Below are 25,164 nucleotides of genomic sequence, written 5' to 3'. Positions count from 1 at the left end.
CATCTCAATAGTTTGCAGAAAAAGTATTTGATAAAATTCAATGACCAGTAATGATTTATTTTTATTTTATTTTTTTGACAGGCAGAGTGGATAGTGAGAGAGAGAGACAGAGAGAAGTCTTCCTTTGCCGTTGGTTCACCCTCCAATGGCCACTGTGGCTGGCGCACTGCAGCCGGCGCACCACGCTGATCCAATGGCAGAAGCCAGGTACTTATCCTGGTCTCCCATGGGGTGCAGGGCCCAAGCACTTGGGCCATCCTCCACTGCACTCCCTGGCCACAGCAGAGAGCTGGCCTGGAAGAGGGGCAACTGGGACAGAATCCAGCGCCCTGACTGGTACTAGAACCTGGTTGTGCTGGCGCCGCAAGGCGGAGGATTACCTAGTGAGCCACGGCGCTGGCCAGTGATGATTTTTAAATGACTACTTAAAAAGCTAGGAATAGAAAGGTATTTCCTATTCTGATACAGGGTAACTACAAAAAATACAGTAAACATCTTATTTCATGGTTATGCATGAAAAATTTTCTCTCTGAGCATAGGTGAAAACCAGATTTGCTACTTCTATTAAAACAACTTAATTGGTGAAATAAAGAAAAAAAAAATACAGGTATAAGGAATGGAATGGAAAAAAAACAAAGTTATTATTCATAGTCAACAGGTTTATATATCCCTGAAAACTAAAGAGATCTTAATTATTAGAATAAAACATTTAATGGGGATACCATATGAGGCATATAAAAATTCAACTCTTTCTATATATTCACAATAAACTATTAGAAAGTGAATTTTTAAAAAAATATTCCATCTACAATAGCATTAAGAAACATCGAATGCCTAGAATAAACCCAATGAAAGGTATGCCAAGCTTTTTCTATGGAAAATGACAAATCTTCTTGAAAAGATTTGAAGACCTTTAAAATTAAAAGATGTTGCTTATTAATATTTCACAAGCCTCAATACTGTTTAATATTTCTAAAGGTATTGACAGGTTCAGTATAATGAACATAAATCTCTATAAGTTTTTTTGTGTGTATGGAATTTGACAACCAAAATAGAAGAGCTAGGACAGTCTTGACAAAGAATAAGGATGAAGGAATTACACTACCAGATATTAAGACAAATAGGAAGGCTATAATATTGGATTACAAACAGACAAAAAGTTCATAGAATCAGAAGAAAGCCCACAAACACTGGGCTGGTGCTACGGCGCAGTGGGTAAAGCCCCTGCCTGTGGTGCCAGCATCCCATGAGGGCAGAAGTTCGAATCTCCACTACTCCACTTCCAATCCAGTGTACCAAGGAAAGCAGAGGAAGATGGCCCAAGTCCTTGGGCCCCTGCACTGAGAGATCCAGAGGCAGCTCCTGGATCCTGGCTTCAGATTGGCCCAGCTCTGGCCATTGTGGCCATTTGAAGAGTGAACTAGAGGACTGAAGATCTCTCCCTCTATCTTTCCCTCTCTCTCTCTCTGTAATTCTGCCTTTCAAATAAATAAAATCTTAAAAAAGAAAAAAAGCCCACAAATATATCCTCACATCTCTAGCTGTTTGTTCTGTGACTAAGGTGACACTGAGGAAAATATTTTTCAATACATGTTGCTGGTTCAATGATACATTCATATGAATTTTGAATCCTATACTTGAGTTGCAACAGGGAAGGAGAGAGAAAAAGAGGAAGAACTGAGAAGAAATGAAGATGATTCCCATCTTATGATGGCTCAACTTAAGACTTTTCCAACTTTATGATAGTAGAAAAATCAATGTGCATTCAGTGGAAACCGTACATGGATTTTTTTCCTCTTTTCCCAGACTTGTAATACGTGGTAGACACTCCTGATATGCCACGAGTGGCACCGAGCTGCAGTTCCCTGAATGCCGTGCAGTCGTGAGGGGCAGCAACCAATTCTGCAGTCCGCTGTGTTGCTGTCATGTTTGGCAGGGTAGGTGTACTGAACGCATTTTTGACTTAATACTTTCCAGTGAGAATGGGTTTGTCAGGGCATAGCCCATTTTAAGTTGAGGACCTCTGAGATGAAGAGATATACAGTTTCTCAAAGTTAAAGAGAGACTTCAACCCATATATTGAAGAAGCTGTTAAATCTGAAGGAGGCTATTAGACACATCAAGTCAAACAACCAGAGGCAGAGACAAAATGAAGGCAAAATAAAGACATGTTCAGACGAGAAAACATTAAGAGAAGTTGCTTCCAGCAGACCAGCCTGAAAAGTTTGTCATGCTGAAGGGAAATTATATCAGATGGAAGCCCAGACATCAAAAAGAAATAAAGAACACTGGAAAGGATAAATATGATACATGATAATGGGTATGTACATACATGCGTTCATATGTATATATTTTTCATTAAAAGACTGCCTCTTCCTTAAAGCAAAATCTACACCAACATATGAATTTTATAGCAATGTAGAAGTAAACAATTTGACAACTGGAGCCCAAAGTCAGGAGAAATGAATTATACAGTGGTAAGACCCTTTTATTATTTGTGAATCTGGTAAGTTATTGTTTGAAAGTAGAATGTGATAAAGGTTAAAATGAATGTCGTAAACCCTCGAGTAATCACTAAAAACATAAACATAAACAAATTGAAAATAAAGAAGAGGAGATAAAATGCAATAACAATATATTGTTGTCCCTTAGGATAACTGGTTCCAGAACCCCTCACATTTGCCAAAATCCACAGCTGCTCCAGGACCTCAGATAAAATGGCCCAGTCTTTGCATATAACCTACTACACCCTCCCTTATACTTTAGTCATTTCTAGATTACTAAGAACACCTAATACAATGTTGTAATTGCTGTTATGTTGTGTTCTTTAGAGAACAAGAGCAGGATACAACTGTCTGTACATGTTCAATGCAATTTTCCCCCAAATTTTCAATCTGCAACTGTTTGAATCCACAGTTTACAGACCCCCAGATAAGAAGGGCCAACTGTATTCTATTCATTCAAAGGAAGGAAAGAAAGAACAGAGTAAAAAAGAATATAAAGAACAAACAGAAGATAAATACTAAGATGGTACATTTAAACTCAACCATCTCAACAACTGTAATAAATGATGATGGGCTAATAAACACTCTTTGGCGATGGCAGAGCCTTTTGGATGGGATAAGCAACTCACACTCAATTAGATGATGCTTCCAAAAAAAAAAAAAAAACCACTTTAAATACAAAAGAGATCGACGGGGAAAAAAAGATAAGAAAAAATATACCATGTAAGACTAAGTATAAAGAAGTTAGAAGGTTATATTAATGTCAAAGAAGACTTAAATACAGATTGTTATCAGCAGTAGAAAGACATTTCATATTGATGTGAGGTTGATTCACTGAGAAAACAGCAATCTTAAATATTTGTAGAACTCATAAAAGATCTCCAAAGTAGGCAACACAAATAATGGCATAGCTAAAGAGAAAATATAAACTGACAGCCACATTCAGGAGGTATTAACACCTCTATCTCAGTAACTGACAGAATAGTAACAGAAATTCAGTAAAATTGTTGAATATTTGAATACTATAAACCTATATCACTTGTCATTTTAGAACATTATACCCAATATCTATAACCAGGTTAACTAGGAATCAATAATACTAAGTTATTCAGAAAATCCTCAAATCTTTGGAAATGAACTTATACACTCCTTAGTAACTTATTACTATAAAATTACAGCCAACACCAAACTCAAAAATATTCTGAACTGAAGATAATGAAAACACAACATATCCAAATCTCTGGATGCAGCTAAAATGTTTAAAGAGAAATGTATAGCTTAAGTGCCTAAGTTAGAATAAAAAATGAAAATCAGTGGTCTAATATCCAACCTTAGGAACCCAGAGAACTGACAAATTAAAACAATGTAAGTTAAGGAGATAATAAGCATAAGAATAGGAATTGATAGGGCAGGCATTTGACAAGGTACTGAAGATGCCTTTTGGGATCCCTGCATTGCCTGGTTCCAGCCCCTTCTCTGCTTTCATTCCAACTTCTTGCTGGTGTGGTGATGGCTCAAGTACTTGGATTCCTGCCACTCCTGTGGGAGACCCAGATTGAGTTCCCAGCTCTCTTTGGCCTGGCCCTGCCCTGGCTGTTGTGGAAATTTAGAAAATGGACTAGCAGATGGGGAAATTCACGTGATAGCTCCATCTATCTATTTGAAAAAAAAATAACAAGCATAGGAATAATAAAATAGAATATCTACAAACTACATGGGAAACTGAGTCAAACAGGGCTTCGTAGAAAGAAATAAACATTTACAAATTCCTAAACTAATTAAGAGAGGGTGAGGGCGAAACAACTGATGAGCGTCAGGAATAAAAAATTTCATTACAGATCATATAGCCATTAAAGAGACAAAAATAGGGTTATTATGAACAATTTTATGCCAAAAAACTGTCCAATAAAAATGAAATAAATTTATTGAAATCCACAATTTTAAGAAAAAGAAGAAACATAAAATCCAAATTGTCCTACATCTTAAATTAAATGTGTAATCAGTTTCAGTGGTAAATTCTATGAAACATTTAAGAAAGAAACAATACAGCCTTAGAAACGCTTTTCACCTTCTTTTAGGAACCTGAAGGAGTCAGTTTTTGGTCAGGCTAAAGCCAGGAGCCAGGAACTCATCTGGGTCTCCCATGTGGGTGCCTGGGACGCAACTGTTAAGGCATTACTTGTTGCCTCTTAGGGTTTACATCAGGAAGCTGGAAGCAGGAGTAGAGCCGGACTGGAACCCAGGACTCCAACATGGGATAAGGATTTCACAAGCAGCATTTTAACTGCTGCACCAAATGCACTGCTGCCTCACAGGCTCTTTTTAAAAGAGGAAAGTGACAAGTTGATACACAATTTAAAGGCTCTAGAATGCACAAAACAGTCTTGTCAAACAAGTACTAAGTTAGAGGACCACTGGATTTCAAGTTGTACTAAAATGTACCATAGGCAAGACACTATGGTAATTGGTACAAGGAGAGACATACAGATCAGTGCACAATCACACAAAATAAAGTGCACAAATGTAGAATTACTCACAAATGATTTTTAACCAACATTCCATGTCAATGCAATGCACATAGGTCTTTTTTTTAATAGAATAATTGGGCAGGGGTGAATGGAATAACCACTAACGCCTCATTCCACATACCAATATTAATGCAAGATGCATTCATTTCCAAAATGGTAAAACAATAGCAATGTATCTTCACACCCCTTTGGGTATGCATAGATTTACTAGGCCAAAAAAAATCATGAACTAACCAAAGGCGAAACAGAATAAACATTGGACTTATTCAAATGTAAAACCCACACCCCAAAACTCGAAAAAAAGAATGTTACAAGGCAAGCCACAAACTGGAAGAAAATAACACAAAAGACTTGTATTAAACACATAAATACATGCATATAAATCAACAATGAAAGGATTTTAAAACATTGGCAAGAGATCTGAACTAATATTTCACAAAACAAGATAACTGAATGGTGAGTAAGCATGCATGAAAAGAGCTCAATATCATTAATCATCAAGGAAATGCAAATTAAAACCACAATGAGATCAGATACACCCACTAAGAAGGTTCAGATAAAGAAAACTGATAATAGTAAATGTTGATGAGGATATGAAGCAACTGGAATTCCCATATTTTGCTGGTGGGTGTGTAAAATTGTAAAACCATTTGGAAACATTTTGTGGTAATTTTTAAAGTAAATATATACCTATGTTATGACCCAATAATTCCACCCCTAGTTATGTTTTAAAATTTTTATTTATTCATCTGAAAGGCAACGAGACAGATAGAGACCTGCCACCCACTGGTTCATTCCCCAAATGCCCACAATAGCAGGGACTGGACCAGGTTGAAGGCAGAAGCCAGGAACTCAATCTGGGTCTCCCTATGCATACTTAAGACCCAAATACTCGTGATAAAGTGATCATATTAAGTATAGAATTGATCATATACATAGGACAATCAGTCAAAGGGATCACGTAAATAAGAACAAGTGCCTGGTAATAGCAATAGATAAAATTACAAAGGAGAGAAAGTTCTAACATGGGAAGAAATCCACATTGCCGACTCATAGAATGACAAACACCCTAAACAGCACTCTGACCTCAGAATCAGCCTCTAAGGCCTGACTGAAAATACCATGAGAGCATTTCAGGCATGGAAAGCCAAGACATAGTGGCAAAAATGGTTCTGCATGAGGGATCTCTGTGAGTGAGACCCTAGTGGGAAGAAGGGGCCATGAAAGAAGGAGGTACCTTTCTCTGAAGGGAGGACAGAACTTCCACTTTGCATATGGCCCTGTCTAAAAACCGACAGAGTTTGTGAACTCAAAAGACTTCCATAGCCTTGGCAGCTCATGTCAAGAGTCTAGGGATATTACTGATGTCATAAATAAGTCTCATTTGTTAAATCAACAACAGGAGTCACTGTGCACTTGTTCCCCATGCTGGACCTCTGTCATTAATGAATTGTACTATGAGAATTAATGGTAAAACTTGTCTTCAAATTATACTTTATATTTTGTGTGTCTGTGTGGGTACAAATAGTTGAAATCTCTCCTTAGTTTTAGAGTTGGTCTTCTATATATAAAGTCAATTAAAAATGAATCTTGATGGAAAATGGAACGGGAGAGGGAATGAAAGGCGGGATGGGAATGCGGGTATGGGGGGGAAGAAACACTATATCCTTGAAAGCACTATATATGAAAATTTGTATTCATTAAATGAAAACCTTCAAAAAGTACTTTAGCCATCACCACTGGCTCCCTAGGTGCACATCTGTAGGAAGCTGGAAATGGAAGAAGTGCTGGGAGTTGAACCCAGGCACCCTGACACAGGACGCAGGTGTTTCAAGCAGTCTCTTAACTGCTGGGCCAAATGATAGCCTTCTGCTAAGTATTTTATCCAAGAGAATGAAAGCATATGTATACTTAACCACTTGTACAGGAAGGTTCATTGCTAAAAACTGGCAACAAATGCCATCAACCAGAGAACACAGAAGTTTTGTTATCTACATACAAAGGACTATTGCTCGGAAAAATGAAATGATCACTGGAACTTGCATGAAACTCAAAAGCCTTATGTTATGTTGAGCAAAAGAATCTAGCCACTGAAAAATCTGTACTGTACTAATGCCATTAATATGAAATACAAGAATAGGAAAGCCAGCCTATCGTGACAAATCTGGGAGAAGTGCAGGGCTGTGGAAACTGACTATAAGGGTTAAGGGGGACGTTCTGAGTTGATAAAAATGCTCTACTTCCTGTTTTAGGTGGCAGTTTCAGAAATATGCAGTTATCAAAATTTGCCAAAAAATTTTTTGAAAGCTTATTTCATTGTATGTAAAATAGATATTAATAAAAACTATTGATAGAGTAAAAACACTGACAGAAGAATAATTTGTTGCTCCTTTGGCGACATTCAGGCAGGTGCTGGGTAATGTGTGAGCATGCAGTCCTGGGAGGAGAGGCTACCTCCTTGAGCGAACTGAGCGTAGGGAAGACAGGCACGTGCTAGGGCTCATGGGAACCACTCTGTGTGCCTCAGAACAAACATGGCTCCCAAGCTCCATCCAACATAGCCCCCTAGGGTGCTGGCCCTCTGCTGTGTGGCTCACACTTGTACCACCTGCTTCATGGTTGAATGCAGGTGCCCTTCACAGAACACTAAATCACTAAGTCCAAGGGAAGGGCTGCAAGAAACAAGCGAGCCTCCACACGCAACAAGCAGGAGACAAACACAGAACAGTACAGAGTACAAGGACCCATGTTCCCTATCAGATTGAAAGGCTACCTCCAGGTATAAAAGAACAGGTGCAAGATTTTAATAAAACAGGAGAAATTACTCCAGTGCGATCCCTTCTTGTGCATCTTAGCAAAAATAAAAATTCATCAGGTACACGGACAAAAATGGATGCAATCAAAAATAGCATTTGAGGACACTTAAGGTCCTCCAAATAAGGAAACAGACTTTTCCCACTTGCTTCTAATAACTGTCCATTTTACCATTGCTAAGGATGCAAGACAGCAAGGAGAAGAAGCACTGAGAATGGCCACTATTGTTCTGCAATGGACATCATCCAACATTGCCAGAAAGAAAAGTTCTGCGCTCTGCAGAGTACCACCGGGCTTGATAAAAACGAGATCCTTGTTTTCCCCCCTTTTAGGTCTTAATTAGCTTCTTGTTAAACTACAAACATTATCATTGAAACGCACATGCTGGGACAAATTGAAACACTGGTTGCCAGCCTGGAAGCCTGGGAGGGTCCCTGGTGATTAACTGTCACCAGGCTGATATTGACGGTGCTGCTTTGTAAGTGTGGTAACTAAAGTGTGGTGGAAAAAAAAAATATCCAACCATCTCATCTTTCATTTAAAAACAGAAAGGTAAAGGAATAGAGGGAGCAGGCCTGTGTGACTCATATCACCTCATCTCAGAAACCCAAGGGTCAAGTGTTGGTAAATATTTCCAGTAACCCACATCCATCAACGCCCCTGTCTGTGAACAAGGAAACCCACTTTAACGGAGCACCTGGCAAGACTCACTATCTCTCGGCATTTTCACAGACTAGCCCATCCTTGCAAATGCACTGCCTAAAACTCTTTTGTTGATTTTGAAAGCATGAAAACCCCGTGATTCAGTTAAAACGGATGAGCTTACTTTTAAAGAGTTGGTAAAACAGAGATCTTTGCAAGGAGGGCAAGGCAAGCTACCTAACAATCTCTTTTGTCCAATGGGGATTTGAGGGTGGGAGTGGGGGGAAGGGGTGAACAAACCGTAGAAATCTCAAAATGACGAAGCCATTGTGCAGTGTGCTTTCTACACACTTTCCCTGACGTCTCTGCACAATGCAATGCAAGGGTCAGTGGCACCGAGACAAGCCGAGGCAGTTCCACTCTTTTGCTTGGATAAAAGCGAGTGACCCAACCTATTATCCCGAGTCTTAGGCTGGCTTTGTTCTTAATACTCAGATGCAGCAGCTTTTTCTCACTCCTCCCCTCGCCCTCCCGGGTTAGAAATGACTGAGGACACCTCCTTCACATTTGCTTTTTCTTGGGCATTTTCACTTCATAAAGCTGCAGTCAATGTGTTTGGCACGCCAGGGAGGGGGGCAGTGACACAATCGGTGGTGGTCTCCACTACTGGCTGCATTGGTGGCTCAAGCAGCCTCGGGATTAGCTCTTTGTGTTCCATGAAAGGATATGAAAAGTCAGTTATTTAAGCTCAGTCAAGCTGTTGGTTTTTGGAGGGATGAGGAGTACGTGGGGAAGAAAGGTTCTGCAATTCACTTTTCCTCAATAAATTACAGCATCTTGCGGAAGGCAGCTATGTGCAAGTTTGCTTACACAGAGCTGCCCCAAATTGTTTAAAAAAAAAAAAAAAAAAAAAACAACTGAATGCCTCAATCCCACCCTGTGTCTCACTTTCATTTTCCTTTGCTGTGCTAGGATACAGATTTCTTGGAAGCAATGTTTTTTTATTACAAAAATCCCAGATTATTGAGATTCCTTACTCAACATTATCAAGGACCAAGAAAGTTTCAAAAATAGTACAGAAATATTCAGCACTCAATGGTAGGTTCTGAAAACTATTGATCTCATTACAGTGATCCTCCATGGGAAAACAGCTATTATAATCTTCAGGGACAAACAAACCTAGAACCTGGGATTCAAACCCATGTGGTAATGTATAAGAGCCTGGTAATTCTGACAGCCACGCTACTGCAGCACAATGCAAGATCAGAATATTTCACTCTGAAAGATGCACCCTCTATCTAGTGCTGTCCATGTGCTCAGATGTTACACTAAAAATGTTACCAGGACAAAATTTATCCTCCTAACAATCCTGACGACGTAGGCACTGGCTCCGCTTACAGATGCAGTGTGTGCCTTGCGAAGACAGAAAGAGTGAGGGGCAGAGGTGGGATTGGAATTGAGAAAGAGAGATCCCAGGTCTCTCCCACTCCATGATACCATACCCTCACACACTTCAGCAAGATTTACGTCATAAGTGATATTCAGTCACATATCATCCTGTCATGCAAATCTCATGCTATGAAAACATACAGCTCTGCTCAGAGAACCGAGAGCATCAGCAAAGCAGTGTTCAGAACTCTCATGTCTTCAGAATCACACTAAATGGACTGCACACAGGTTTTATGCTGCTTCTGTCTTCCTTTGGAATCAAGAACAGTTCCAATTCCGCCAGTGCGACTGGCTGGGCCCCCTATCTGGCTGCTTCCACAGTGGGTCCAGGAAACAGCTGGACACTGTACACCCATGTGACTGGCCCTCTGTGGGACATGGTCTTCTATACACATGGATGACCTAAGCCTGAGGGGACAGGCTCTTCAGCTGCCTACCCGCTATTCAAAATCAAGGGTTTGCATAACCACACTTGGTCTTCCTACCAGGATGTCCCAAACAGAAACTCATCTCACAGAATCAAATCAGTGCCTCTTCCTGTCCTCCCTATGTTGGTGCACCTCCTCCATCCTGGTGGTCTCCTCCTCTCTGTATTCTTCTCCCCAAAAACCTAACTCTACATTCTTGTGCTTGGGGTGCAAGGATCCCTAGGAGGTAGCCCCTGCCTCTGTGCTCACCCATCTTTGTTTTTTAAAGATTTATTTTATTATTTGAAAGGCAGAGTTAGAGAGAGGCAGAGGCAGAGAGAGAGAGAGAGAAGGCTTCCATCTGCTGGTTCACTCCCCAGATGGCCGCAACAGCCAGAGCTGGGCTGATCCAAAGCTGGGAGCCAGGAGCTTTTTCCAGGTATCCCACACAGGTGCAGGGGCCCAAGCAGAGAGATACATAGGAAGTGGAGCAGCCAGGACTCGAACCGGTGCTCCTATGGGATGCCAGCACTGCAGGCGGTAGCTTCATCCACTATGCCACAGTGCTGTGCCCCGCCCCCATCTTGATGTACACAATGGCTTATCTCAGACTCACGATGCTACTGCTTTACACTGTGCTATTCCCACAGGCATCCTCTGCTCCTGGGTTTCCTGCCCTGTGCCACCTCCACCCCAATATGTGGTCCAGGAATCCCTTAGAAGCCACGCCACTGTCCCCAGGCAGGGTTCATGAAGAAGGCCTTCTAGTAGCTGTGATCCGAACTCACAGTGAGTCAGCTAAGAAATAAGGAATACAGAAAACTTACGTTTTGCTTTGATTTAGAACATGTCAAGGTCAGAGTTTCACAGGGCCTTTCTTACATAAATAATACCTGAAAACTGATCATCTATCATTGTCTTTCTTTTAAAAGTTCTATTTATGTATTCAAAAGGCAGACTGAATGAGAGATAGATAGCTATCGAGAGATTCCATTTGTTGGTCCAGTCCCCAAACGCCTGCCTACATCAGCCAGGAGCCAGGAACTCCATCCAGGATTCCTACATGGGTGGCAGGGATGCAAGCACTTGGGCCAACATCTGCTGCATTCCCCTGAGCATTAGCAGCAAGCTGGATCAGAAGCAAAGCAGCCGAGATTTGAACCTGCACTGATAAGGGATGTGGGTATCCCCAAACCGCGGTTTAACCTACTATGCCACAATACTGGCTCTGCAAGGATGGTTTTCAAACACCTGTGACGCTGTGCGTGCAGACTCCTGCTTTCCTTCAACCCTGCCCCGCTTCCATTTACTGTTGTCATCCACATCTAATTTGCTAGTAATTGCTTTCCAGTGAAGTCCTTCCAAGAGTAAAGTAAAGCCTTTTTCCATTAAGTCTTTCCAAAGCCTTCGAGTTGTCAAACAACTCTTCCATTTGGCATTCCTATACTTTACCAGCCTAGGCGATAAGCATTGTCATTATGAACTTACAACAACAAGGATAAAGAGCAGGAACAAGTTCAGGAAGAACTGCAACACGGCCATGGATCAAGCAGAGAGTGGGCCCACTGGAGGCAGGCGCCTGCAGGCAAGCACCAGGAATCCCCGAGCAGCGGGAAATGCCTGCGTGGCTTAAACAACAAGAGCAGTTACTGACTGTTTAAAGATTAAAGAGAAACAGGCAAATTCCCTTTTTTAACACTTACTTGAAAGGCAAAGGGATGGAGAGAGAGAGAGAGCCATCTTCCACCTGCTGGTTCACTCCCCAAATGCCCACAACAGCCAGGGCCGGGCCAGGCTCTGAATTTGGATCTCCCACATGGATGGCAGAATTCCAACTACTTGAGTCATCACCTACTGCCTCCCAGGGTATATACCAGCAGGAAGCTGGAGATGAAGAATTACTATGTACAAAATGTTGTATTTATGAGATACATACAAATTAATAATAATAATAAAAAAGAACGGAGTTGGGACTCCAACCCTGGCCCACCAATATGGGATGTAGGCTTTCCAAGTGGCATCTTAACTACCAGGCCAAACACCCACCCCTGATGTCACTGTTCTCTCTGGAGTATTTAGGAAGACAATTAGAAGTAAAGGCTTCTATTTATTCCTGGAAGTTTAAGGGCAAGTCTAGAGTTATTATCTTAGCTTTCAACCTCACTCAAACGTGTATAAAGCTCTATCGGTGCTGTCATTGGTCTCACTAACTCCATTTATAAGTCTTCTGAAAACAGAAAGCCTCATAAAATGAATCCAGTCATGCAATACCGTCCTGCTTCCCCTGGGCAGATACATGGTGAATACAGCTAGGGGCCCAGCACTTAGACACTGCACTGCACCGAGTATAGGGACAATCCACACCATGGCCAGTCTCAGGGAGGCGCAGCAGGAGAGCAGGCTGCCTGCTGTCCAACTCTGAGATGCTGCCTACTGTGCACGCTGCCTAGAGCATCAAGGGTGGACACAGGGCTTCTTATGCCTCAGACATTTTATAGGTATCCACCAACAGCAGACAGATATCTGAAAACAGGAGCCTTTCACTCCGAAAGCAGCCATGGGCACAGAGGACAGCCACGACGTGTGCAAGGCAAGCCAGGTAGATTGCTGGTCTTGCAGGAATTCAGTAACATCCACCAATGCAGAATGCAAACATCTTCAAAGGGAGAGGCACACATACACGTCACACATCCTTGTTTTCTCTTAAAATCACAAGGTGAATGGCTAAGCACCTGCTCAAAGACCTTGCAAGGGCCCTGTCTATAGGTTTAACTGTAAACTCTTTAGACAAGTGTTCAAGCCTGGCTAACTTGTGGGCTCTGATTCCCCCAGGGCCCCACATTTATTGTCCTCAATTCATAGCTGGATATGATGTACATCAAGCTGCCATCACATATTGACAATTTTAAAAATGTGTTTATTTACTTAAAAGGCAGAATGACAGAGAGAGAGGTAACTTCCATCTGCTAGTTTTCCCCTAAGTAGTTGCAACATTCAGGATGGGGCCAGGCCTAAGACAATTTATGTATGTATGTCCATTTGTGTACATGCATGTATGTATTTAAAAGGCAGAATGACAAAGAAAGAGGTAACTTCCACCATTCCCTAAAGAGGAGCATTATCAGGGGCTGGGCAAGGCCTAACTATCCCATGGAGGTGGCAGAGGCCCACATGCCATCATCCATTGCTTATCCAGCAGGAAGCTGGATAAGAAGAGCAGCCACCAGGGCAGGCACGGTGGCACAACAGGTTAAGATGTGGAGTAGCTGGGTCTGGAACAGACACTCTGATATGGGATGCCAGCATTGCAAGCAGTATCTTAATCCACAATGCCTGCTCCACATATTTAATTACTCCTTGAGGGTGTGTGTGTGTGTGTATACACACATATAAAATAAAGCACCAAAAAGCTGTGTTATCTGAAATCAAATTTATCAGAACACCCATCTTCACAGGTAGGTATCATTACGAAAAAATGTTGGTGGCCCATGGGAGACTCAGAAGAAGCTCCAGGAATCTGGCTTAAGCATGGCATAGCCACAGCTATTGTGGCCATTTGAGGAGTGAACCAGTGGATGGAAAATCTCTCCTTCTCTCTCTGTGGCTCTGCCTTCCAATTGAAAAAAAAAAAAAAAAAAAACACAACCCTTGGTGGTTAGTGAAGGTTTAGATCCTTTATTGATCTAAGAGTATTAAAAAATTTAAGGAGTTTTGGAGAATAACCAAATTTAAAACAGCATTTGGATACTGAGTTTAATTAAACTACAGAGAGGTTTTTCATAAAAGATTTATTCTAGAGAGCTCACACATTTTTATAGTACTTAAACTGAACTTTTAACTTCAGTATACTTATACAGTTTTCTATAAATATGCATTTCTGGTTAATAGTACAATGTAGAAACACCTGTTGTTTTATAGCCAGGATCTAGAGAAATGTGTGTTGGCTTCTGTCACAGCCAATTCTTCTACCAGTGTACACAATGTCACTGAAGAGCTAGATATATGTCAGCACCCAAGTGAAAGAGCACCTACCTACCTACCTACCCACCTACCCACCTACCCACCTACCGAGACAGACAGTGCTCTGCACTCACATATCCAAAGCGTCCTGACCCTCAGACTGACCACACAGTCACTGTTTCTCTGCTGTCTGGGCTTGAGATCCTTCTTATTCTAAAGCCAGGGAAGAAGGTTCTTGCAAACAGTAATTCCCAGACGTGGGGGTTTCACAAACCATCAAAAACGTACAAAAGTATTTTGAAGGAAGAAAAGTAGGACTACCATTAATTCTGAATACGTGCAAAAATAAAAGGCCAGAAACCACAATTTTCAAAAAAGGTTTGTATCTAAAATATCACAAGAGTCACATTATGTGAGCATTTCACTTACATGACCTCAGCTAGAGGGAATGGGCAAGCATCAGGTGAAAATGTAAACTTAAATTTTAGTGCTAAGTTCTTATCATCAGAGATTCTGCTAGGGGCCTCCCTCCATGAGAAGATTTTGGTGAAGTAAACATAAGAAGGGGCAGTCTGCTTCTCCCCCAGGATGAGTATTTACTCAAAAACGTGGAAGTCACGTCTCCAGCTACATGACTGGCTGTGTGAGCCCCGACAAACCAAGTAACTCTTCTGAGACTCCTTTCATCTGGGAAACCAGAACAGTAGCTGCATGCAGCTCACTGGGCTGCCTGGAAGGTGAAACGAGGCTGCACAAACGAAGGATTTAAATGGGCCTGGGCACACAGGACCCAGGAAGTAAACATTAGCTGTGATCGCCTGTAAGACTTCCACCTTCTGTGCTGACTTCAGGAACCCTGAAGTGCCTCTCCTTTCTCTGTGTAATTCTGACTTTCAAATAAATAAATAAATCTTAAAATAAAAAAAAAAAAAAAAAGAGGGAAAGACAGAAAGAGAGATATCTTCCATCCATTGGTTCACTCCCCAACAGGCTGCAATGGCCAGGGCTGGGTCAGGCCAAAGTCAGGAGCCAGGAGCTTCATCCAGGTCTCCCATGTGTGTAGCAGGGGCCCAGGCACTTGGGCCATCCTCTGCTGCTTTCCCAGGAGTACTAGGAGGGAGCAGGACAAAAGTGGAGCGAGAGGGACACAAACCAGCACCTAAATGGGATGCCAGTGTCAGAGGTGGCAGCTTTACCCATTATGTCACAATGTTTGCCCCGGTAAAATAAATCTTGAAAAGACACCCAAACAGAAAAACTGAGTAAACTCAGCTTCATGAAAAAATCCTCCATTACCCTTAGTTCCTCCATTTGCCCCAGCCAGGCAGTGTAGTTGGAAGGATACTACACGCTTCTGACTGCAGAAAACCATTTCACCCAGTCTGTGATTGACAATGCAGTTTCAATGGGCCTTGATGACTAAGAAGTCAAATACTGGCTGGCGCTGCGACTCACTAGGCTAATCCTCTGCCTGCAGTGGCTGGTACCCTGGGTTCTAGTTCCAGTCAGGGGCACCAGATTCTGTCCCGGTTGCTCCTCTTCCAGTCCAGCTCTCTGCTGTGGCCCGGGAGTGCAGTGGAGGATGGCCCAAGTGCTTGGGCCCTGCACTCGCATGAGAGACCAGGAGGAAGTACCTGGCTCCTGGCTTCAGATTGGTGCAGTGCGCCAGACGTAGCGGCCATTTGGGGGGGTGAACCAACGGAAGGAAGACCTTTCTCTCTGTCTCTCTCTCTCTCACTGTCTAACTCTGCCTGTCAAAAAAAAAAAGGTCAAATACTAACCTGCCTCAGTTTGCAAAGCTATGTTATGGGCAGAGGGATTCTGCAGAATAAAGGCCCAAAACCTTTCGTCTGGGAGCACGCACATGCCATTGGTGATGGAAGACATTAAAAATTAAGCAAAAACAGCACAACATGACAATTGCCAACTACATATGACATTTCCTGTCCATCTAAAATGTGCGTGTGATGGTCCTTCTCTGGGTGAAATTCCCCAGGGGCGTCCCTCTGTTTCCCTTACCCTGGCTCTGGAGGCCCCTGGGGTCTGGTCCTGCCTGCTCCTCCCAGCTTCACTGTACACACAGACTGCCCCTGTCCCTGGGGACACACCACTCCACGCCCACCTGGAGTCCTGGCATCTGTCATCCTGACGTCGGCCACCTACGCCCGCCCGAGCCCCGCCGCTGCTGTCCCAGATCTCATTTGCAAGCTGTTGTTTCCTCCTTCTTTCTCAAGCTCAGTGTCGTCTCCTCTTGGTCCACCATGATCCAAGCAGTCTCCACCTGCACACTCGCCTTTCCTGTGTGCACTGGCGCCGCACAGGACGCGGCTTATTTATCTTGTTGGTGCGCCTGTTTTCTCTCTGTCTCCTGCACAAGGAGTGATGCCCAGGTCACTGCTCCATGCTCTCATTCTAGCACATGCCTGGCATATACTGGGGCACTCCCTAAGCACTGAATGATGATCACTCCGAGTGAGGCTTAGTGAGACGCAGCAAGGGCGCTCGGCATGGTTCAGGGCCTGTGGGAAAGGACCCCTTCTTCCTGCTGGGACACAGAGTGCTCTCTTGCAGAGTGGAGGGCTAGGGAAAAGCCTCACTACCCAGCAAGAGAGACCTCTGCTGACTGTGCAAGAATGAAGAATTAAGAGGGTACATTTGAGGATGGGTAAGAGGTGTGCAAGCAGACACACACACTCAGACACCTACACAGAAACACATATACACATATACAGACATAGCACCACACATCCACACACAGAAACACAGATACACACACAGAAACACAGATAGACACATACAGACATAGCACCAGACATCCACACACACAAACACAGATACACATATTCACAACAGTAACATATATACACACATACAGACAGCACCAGACCTACAGACATATATGCACACCCAAACACACATACAGGTACCCACAGAGAAACCTACTCAAACACATGGTCACACACACACAAACACAACAGGTACAGACACACACACACACAAAGCTACTTCAAAAAAAAAAAATAAAAGTTTATTTTGGTGCAAAAAATATGGAATCTAGTCATAGTTTTTTCATAATACATGTTTTTCCATGGGTTACAAAAATTATTTTGCACCAAAATAAAGACACTTTTATTTCCATTTTCCATGAACTTTTTGCAGTTCCCTGGCATATACACTCAGGGAAGCAACAACAACCTAACCGGTGTGTAGTTTCTTTCTAGGGCTAGGAAATCTGGGTTTCACTCTCTGCTTGTTCTTTGTAACACAAGTCACGGCAAGTGAAGCAAAACAAATGCACTTAGATACAGATTCCCAGGTAGTGCTGAATGGTAAGACAAGGGTCCATGTCCCCATGCTGGTGTCAGGAGATGTAATCTCCCCACCCACCCTTCCGTGACAAGTTCAAGTACTCAGTTCAGGTGGGAAAATCTACATAAGAACTGAGAGCAGCAGAGACACCAACTGCAATGCCAGGACGGAGGCTTCTGCTGATTCCAGGACTGTGTGCTGATGAATCTGCTCACTGTGGTCCTTGTGAGCAGACAGGTGCAGCTTTCCCTCGGGATTCCAGAGTGTGAAATGCATCATGTGAGTGTTCACTTGAGGGCATGAGAAGGAATCAGCGGACACGAAGTTTACTGAACAGTCACTTCAGAAGGAACACAACTTTTCAAAACGCTCAAGTAGTTTTCAAGGTCTTTCAAATATGCCAGGAATGCACAGAATCACACTTGGGACTTAGGCCATCCATGAATGAGTGAATGAGTGTGAAATGCATCATGTGAGTGTTCACTTGAGGGCATGAGAAGGAATCAGCGGACACGAAGTTTACTGAACAGTCACTTCAGAAGGAACACAACTTTTCAAAACGCTCAAGTAGTTTTCAAGGTCTTTCAAATATGCCAGGAAAGCACAGAATCACACTTGGGACTTAGGCCATCCATGAATGAGTGAATGAGTGAATGGACCAGTCAGGCAACAACTCGCTTCCCCTTGCCTGCTGACTCCAGCAGGGGAGACGGACGGGGCTGGAAACAAGTGGAGGCTTCGGCATCACTTCTGGCATACGCCCAGCCCAGCTGCCCTCAGCACCCGTCCCTTTCATTTTCCCACAAACACCCCTCAGGAGAGCAGGGTGCACCTCCCAGCCCAGGCTCCAACAGCTCCACTTTGTCTTCCAGGACTTCCTTGGTGGTACTCAAAAGTCAGTGAAGTTAGCATTCAGACTCACAAGGGGTTAAACTTTGGATGCACTGCAGGGGCTGGGAACAGCCATGAGGGGAGGGCCTATCAGTCTTAGGCCTCTCTGATCTTAGGATTTCCTACCCCCAAACATCAAATCCTGTTGTGGGAAAGGAAGAGGGAAAAGGAGGGCGACCTCCTCCATCTGAGTCCTCCGCAGCCCTGCCCCACCTTGTCTCGGCCTCACCTGTGTGGGGCTCCCTCCCCTGGGTGAGTGAGGATCAGGCTCCACATATTTTAGCTCTGAGTACCCAGCACATAGTAGGACCTCAATAAAAAGATGGGTAGAAAAATAACAAATGGAATGAGAAACACTGAAAAGAATTACACAGTCTTCTCCTGATTCAAAGATTTATAATAGAAATAATATTTTCCTCTTTGGAGAAACTTGCAGATTTTTCATAATATATTTGGTTGCAAAACCAGTCACAAGCAACATATTTGTCCATCAGATATTACAAATCTACATCATTACATAAAAACACTAATTCTTTTTTTTTTTTTTTTTTTTTTTGACAGGCAGAGTGGACAGTGAGAGAGAGAGAAAGGTCTTCCTTTGCCGTTGGTTCACCCTCCAATGGCCGCCATGGCTGGCACGCTGCAGCCAGCACACCACACTGATCCGAAGCCAGGAGCCAGGTGCTTCTCCTGGTCTCCCATGTGGGTGCAGGGCCCAAGCACTTGGGCCATCCTCCACTGTACTCCCGGGCCATAGCAGAGAGCTGGCGTGGAAGAGGGGCAACCGGGACAGAATCCGGCGCCCTGACCGGGACTAGAACCCGCTGTGCCGGCGCCGCAAGGTGGAGGATTAGCCTAGTGAGCCGCGGCACCGGCCTAAAAACACTAATTCTAACAATGGATAAAATTGAAACTTAATTAAAAATGCTGTTAATGTCTCACAAGTATGGAGTCTATTAATTCAACCATTGTCTTAGATTCAGGCTTCTATTTGTGCCAATATTAAGAAGACCTCAAACACTTAAAAATGTGAATTGTTTCAAACCCATCAAGGTGGCATGTACCAATGCCATCTCACTAGTCCAAGTGATCAATTTCTGTTCACAATTGATCAGAATGATAGGACTAAGAGTCAAAGGGATCACATAAACAAGACTAGTGTCTGCAAATACTAACCGACAGAATAAAAAAGGGAGAGAACGATCCAACATGGGAAGCGGCATATACAGCAGACTCATAGAATGGCAGATGTCCTAAACAGCACTCTGGCCTCAGAATCAGCCCTTAAGACATGCAGATCCGGCTGAAAAGCCCATAGAGTATTTCAGGCATGGAAAGCCAAGACACTCTGAAAAAAAAAAAAATGACCTAAATGAAAGATCTCCTTTCTCTGAAGGGAGGAGAGAACTTCCACTCTGACTACAACCTTGTCTAAATATGATCAGAGTTGGTGAACTCAAAAGGCTTCCATAGCCTTGGCAACTCATGACAAGAGCCTAGGGTGATTACTGATGCCATAAACAAGAGTGTCAATTTGTTAAGTCAACAACAGGAGTCACTGTGCACTTACTCCTCATGTAGGATCTCTGTCCTTAATGTGCTGTACATTGTGCTTTAATGCTATAACTAGTACTCAAACAGTATTTTTCACTTTGTGTTTCTTTGTGGGTGCAACCTGTTGAAATATTAAAAATACTAAGCTGATCTTCTGTATATAAAGATAATTGAAAATGAATCTTGATCTGAATGGAAGGGGAGAGGGAGCGGGAAAGGGGAGGGTTGCGGGTGGGAGGGAAGTTATTTGGGGGGGGGGGGAGCCATTGTAATCCATAAGCTGTACTTTGGAAATTTATATTCATTAAATAAAAGTTTAAAAAAATGTGAATTGTTACTTCTAAGTTTTTGTTTGCTGGTTTACCTCAATACATTAGATTTCAAAGGCCAAAGTCCTACACAAACCTCCCCCCACATGCACACTGATTTCTTCTGTCTGAAGCTCAGATGAAGATCTTTATACTACTTGTATTTTGATTCCCATTTTCATAAAGATACTTACTTTTAACCTGTGACAAACCTCTTCATCTGGATAGATGACTTAGTTTTAAGGAAAACTGTTCATACTCAAAGTGGTTACAACTTCTGAGCAAACAAACAAAACATGTTTGAACAATCATCAACCAGATGTGCACCGCCAACCCTTGGCTAAGTCATCTGATAAGCCCACAACAGCCCTGAGGTAACCTGCAAACTGTTGTTTTCTATTCTGTAATTTATTTCCAAATGGTTTATTTGTATCTTAGCTATGCACATAGTAAACAATGCCTCGCCATTCCAGCCCTAGCTTTCCAAACAGCCAGATCAATCAAAAACTCAACTCTGGGCATCACCACTGTTCTACACCAGTGCCCACGTGGAAGTGTCCCAGACACATGGCCCCGCCCACACTGCCACATAACACAGGATGGTAGTAACCGAGATACACTTTCAACATCAGCGTAGTCACCACTTCCCCTTAGCACAGGGGCCAGGAGCGAGCCATGTCAAAACAGAACGCTGTCAGTGTTCCCACAAGCACAAATCGACAGTCTGACCGGCTGATGTCTCGAGCTGCTTCCTTATCCCAGTCATTTGTAGTGGAATCATAAAAAATGGTGCCTGATTTCTTTATCACTTTTATGTATTTGATGCACAGAGAAAGGGGAGGGGGTGCTCTTCTCTGCTGGTTCACTGGCCAAATGAACACAACAGCCAGGGCTGGGCCAGAAATAAAGGTGGGAGCCAGGAACTCAATCCAGGTCTCTCAGATGGGTGGCAGAAATGCAATTATGTGTGAACCCTCACCCTGCCTCCCAGGGTCTGCACCCAGCCCTTGGATAGGGGGACGAGGCCAAACACCCACCCTGGTCTCTGATTTCTGACTTCCTTCTGCAGACCACACCCACTCGACACAAAGCCCCCAAATGCAGAGTTCTGCTCTCAGCACTGGACTCAGAGGGAAACACGATTGCATTTTAACTGGATGGGCCACAGTTCTAACTGCTCACTTACAAAATGCAGCAAAATTATTATCTTGCACAAAAAGTCATCAAACACACATCTTCTGGATCAAAAAATTCACACCGATAAAAGTAATTCCATTATCTACTTCTACAGCTATTTCATTTTAATTTTCCAGAAAAACATGAGCGTAGGCCTATCTTTAGTATACGTAGCATTCGTCTGAATATCCTGCAAAGTGGAAGCTTAAGTCTCTAGTCATTAAGGTTGGAGTCCGAGTGTCACTTTATTTGTCACGATACACTTGCTGCCAAGCTCTTCGCGGCTCAAGAACACCAGATGTTGTATGGTAACCCTGGACACTGGGAAACCAGACACCAAGGGGGCTAGGACAAGGAAGTCCTAGCACTTCTAAAACGCATTGCTTTGGTCAAACTCAGCTGTTGGGTTTAGGTGGCCTCAGGAGGAACTGCTGATTATCACCTCCAGAAACTGATGAGAGACATTAAAATTCAGGGCATCATGATGTCAGCAGCGCATTTTGCTAAAGACACTGCAAACAAAGGGCAGAGGGTAGGTGTTGTGGCACAGCAAAAGTTAAGCCACCGCTTGGGATGCCCACATCCCATATCTGAGGGCTGCTCTGCGTCCCAGCACCCCAACTTCTGATGCAGCTTCCTGCAAATGCACCCTGGGAGGCGGCAGTGATGGCTTAAATGCTTGGGCTTGGGGCGCTGCCACCCACACAGGAGACCTGGATGAAGCTCTGGGCGCCTGACTTCAGCCTGGTCCAGCCATGGCTATTCTGGGCATTTGGGGCGTCATTCAACAGATGAAAGATTCTATCTTTCTTTTCTTTCTTCCTCCCTCCCTCCCTCCCTCCCTCTGCCTTTTAAGTAAGTGAAACATAAATAAACATTTAAAACCAAACCAAACCCAAGGTGGACAGGGTATTCCTCCCGCCTCACTTTGAAAGGGGTAACCAAACCCTTTAGAAGCACTGAGGAGCTGGACAAGAGGCCTCCTAAGTCACTCTCGCTGCAGAGGCCCTGGCCGTCCAGAAGGGCTGCTACTCATGCAGATAATACTCACGCCACCTGCAGGTGTTGCTTGATGGCTACTTCCAGTTTTAAAATTTATTAGAACACTGGGTCAAAGTTGACGAAATTCCTTTGAAAAGTAAAACACCGCTCGCCCACACCCCAACCCACCACCACCAAAGAGAAGCAAGGCCCGAGGAGAGTCAAGCTGTCACTCTGACCTTGGTCTGCTTTAATGCCAGAAACTATTTAGAAATGTAGCGAGCAACCCACTTCACTCGGCTCAGCTAGCAGAGCTAATAGGCTTCTAATTAATTTCCAGAAGATTGCTGTTATAACTAACAGGTTTTAAACATTTGGTTGATTGGGGAAAATGAATTGAATATAATGTATTTGATTTGGAAAATTAGTTTTCATTCTATGTGCTTACCATTAGAGTGTTTATTTTAAGTTTACATGATTCCATTAAGAGTCTCAGAACACCACTGGGCTGTTTGCAGCCTTACAGGGTCCTATCCAACTTAAAAAAAAAAAATCAATTTACACTTAGATTTTTGTTGGTCTTTATTGGAACACAGGTTAAACCCATTTATGAGGCTTTAATAAAAACCTTTGCTGGCTAGTACAGCAATGGACTCAAATACTGCAAAATGATCCTGGCGACATGTGACACCTCGGTCAAAAGCCCCCTCAATGCATGCAAGCCCTCTGAGAGTGCTGGGCGCACAAAGTAAGATGAGCCCGCAACGGCCCTGCTTGTTACGTTTCCCTCGATTCCTCCTGACAGCCATTTACACAATGAATGTTGGGAGACGTCCCTCAAAGACTCAACACAATGGTGGGGATCAGAGCTTTTCTGTTTAGCTAATACTATTTTTAAAAGGAGAAAATATTTCTTCCTGAAGGGATTATGGGCAGCCTTATTAAAGACACCTGCAAACAAAACAAGTGACAATAGATCTTTATCATAATTGATAACTGAGTTATCCTTTCTATAAAAGCCCTTTCTTGGAGACAAAAACATTCAAGAAATCAGCTAATTGGGACCAGTAGCATTCAACAACGATAGGTTTACCAAGATGATGGGGGCAGATAATAAAATAAAGACCCTTGTCTCTCTGGCTAAATGGAAGTATAACAACATTAGAATTTTCTGTCCTCACACTGCTGAACACGTGTTTACAATGAAATCAAGGAGCACCAGCCCTGTCCCTCCATGTGTGACACAAAAACTCGCGCAGGCTCCCCCTGAGAAGGGCTCGCCCTGCTGAACACACGGAGGGCCAGCGAGTTTGGAAACACTCGGAGGCCACCTCTGCCTCTGCGCTTGCTGCAAAGACACAGGACCTCTCACAAAACCTCCACGTCAGTCACACTTCAGGCAAATGTGCACTTACAGTCATCTGCATTCTGTGACAAAAGTGAACTTGTTTCAACGAAAGACAGTGTCTGGGAAATGATACAGATAGGCCCAGCAGGATGCATCAGGGCAAAAAAAAAAAAAGGCATAATTTCCTGTTTGCATTAAAAATACTGCACCTGCGAGTCTCAGGTGAGTCCCGGCTTACCTGGCACTGGCAAACGCCGACACGGCTGCCCACGAGCTCTGCTCTTGGCAGACACTCGGGACTGCCTTTGTGTGCGACCTGCAGGAACTCCTGTCCTCATGTCAGGCCCACTGCTGACGTTTCTGACATAGCTCATTCTACAAATTAAGCAATTTCGACGCCTTTTCTGAGAGTGTCTCCAAAGGAATTCTGGAGGCTCTAACATGACTGGCATTTGAGCAGTGATGAAAAAAAAAAGGGGGAGGGGGGTCAGAGTGGTGGGGAGGGACTTTCAGGATCAAACCCCTAGTGCTGATGCCAACTGCGGCAGGGCTACTTCTGGGTAAGCAGCTCAGCTCAAGATGGGAGTGACTGCAAACTGGCGCTTAGGGAAAGAGAAAAAGGTGCAAGTGCAGGAGGCACCACCAGCAGCCTTGAGTTTAGAACAGGCACCACTCTGGACTGAGGCCTTTCACTGCTGAACAAACACGCGGAAAAGAAGAAAGTCCCTCAGGCTGAATCGCCAAACAGTAGACAGAACTGAACAATAGCAAAAATAACACCACATGAGCAGCAAGAATGAAGAGCTGAGAGATGAGGTGACCCAACATTATTCCTTAGAACCTCAAGTTCACAGACGAAATGAATGCTTTATACAGAAGGCACTTTCGTGGGACTGTTGCCCTTTTTTTTTTTTTTTTAAACAAAAAGACATCTTAAGACATAGCAATCAATGTGTGAAAAGGAAAGCTGCCTAGAAAAACAAAAAAGACATTTTTTTCTGAGATGACTTTGATCCTGTACTCAAATTATTGGCTCAAACATGCTTGCCTCTAGAGGCTTTGTGTGTGCAATAACTGCTCTCCATTGTCCTGTTAACAAAGTATTATTTTCACCTTATTATTACTAATCTTTTCTTTGTAAGTAACCACACCTGGTTTTATCCCCCCAAAAAAACGGTGCAGTAAATATTTGCCCTTTGTGGTAACACAATGCATAATTTAGTTAATCTAGGCTATCTTTCGTGAGAGGTGATTGTTTCTATATTATGAAATGTGTTCACAGTAAAGCGAAAT

The 25,164-nt window shown here is 43.2% G+C and overlaps 1 protein-coding gene across 2 annotated transcripts in view; it reads right to left on the bottom strand.

Moving 5' to 3' along the window:
• ABCC4 (ATP binding cassette subfamily C member 4 (PEL blood group)) overlaps positions 1–25,164 on the bottom strand; it is a 269,575-nt gene that overhangs the window by 68,971 nt on the left and 175,440 nt on the right. The window lies entirely within an intron of this gene.

This window comes from Oryctolagus cuniculus, chromosome 9, assembly GCF_051225735.1.
Source record: "Oryctolagus cuniculus isolate XC-2025 breed Fujian yellow rabbit chromosome 9, ASM5122573v1, whole genome shotgun sequence".
NCBI lineage: Eukaryota > Metazoa > Chordata > Mammalia > Lagomorpha > Leporidae > Oryctolagus > Oryctolagus cuniculus.
This window is presented reverse-complemented; position numbering and strand designations above follow the sequence as displayed.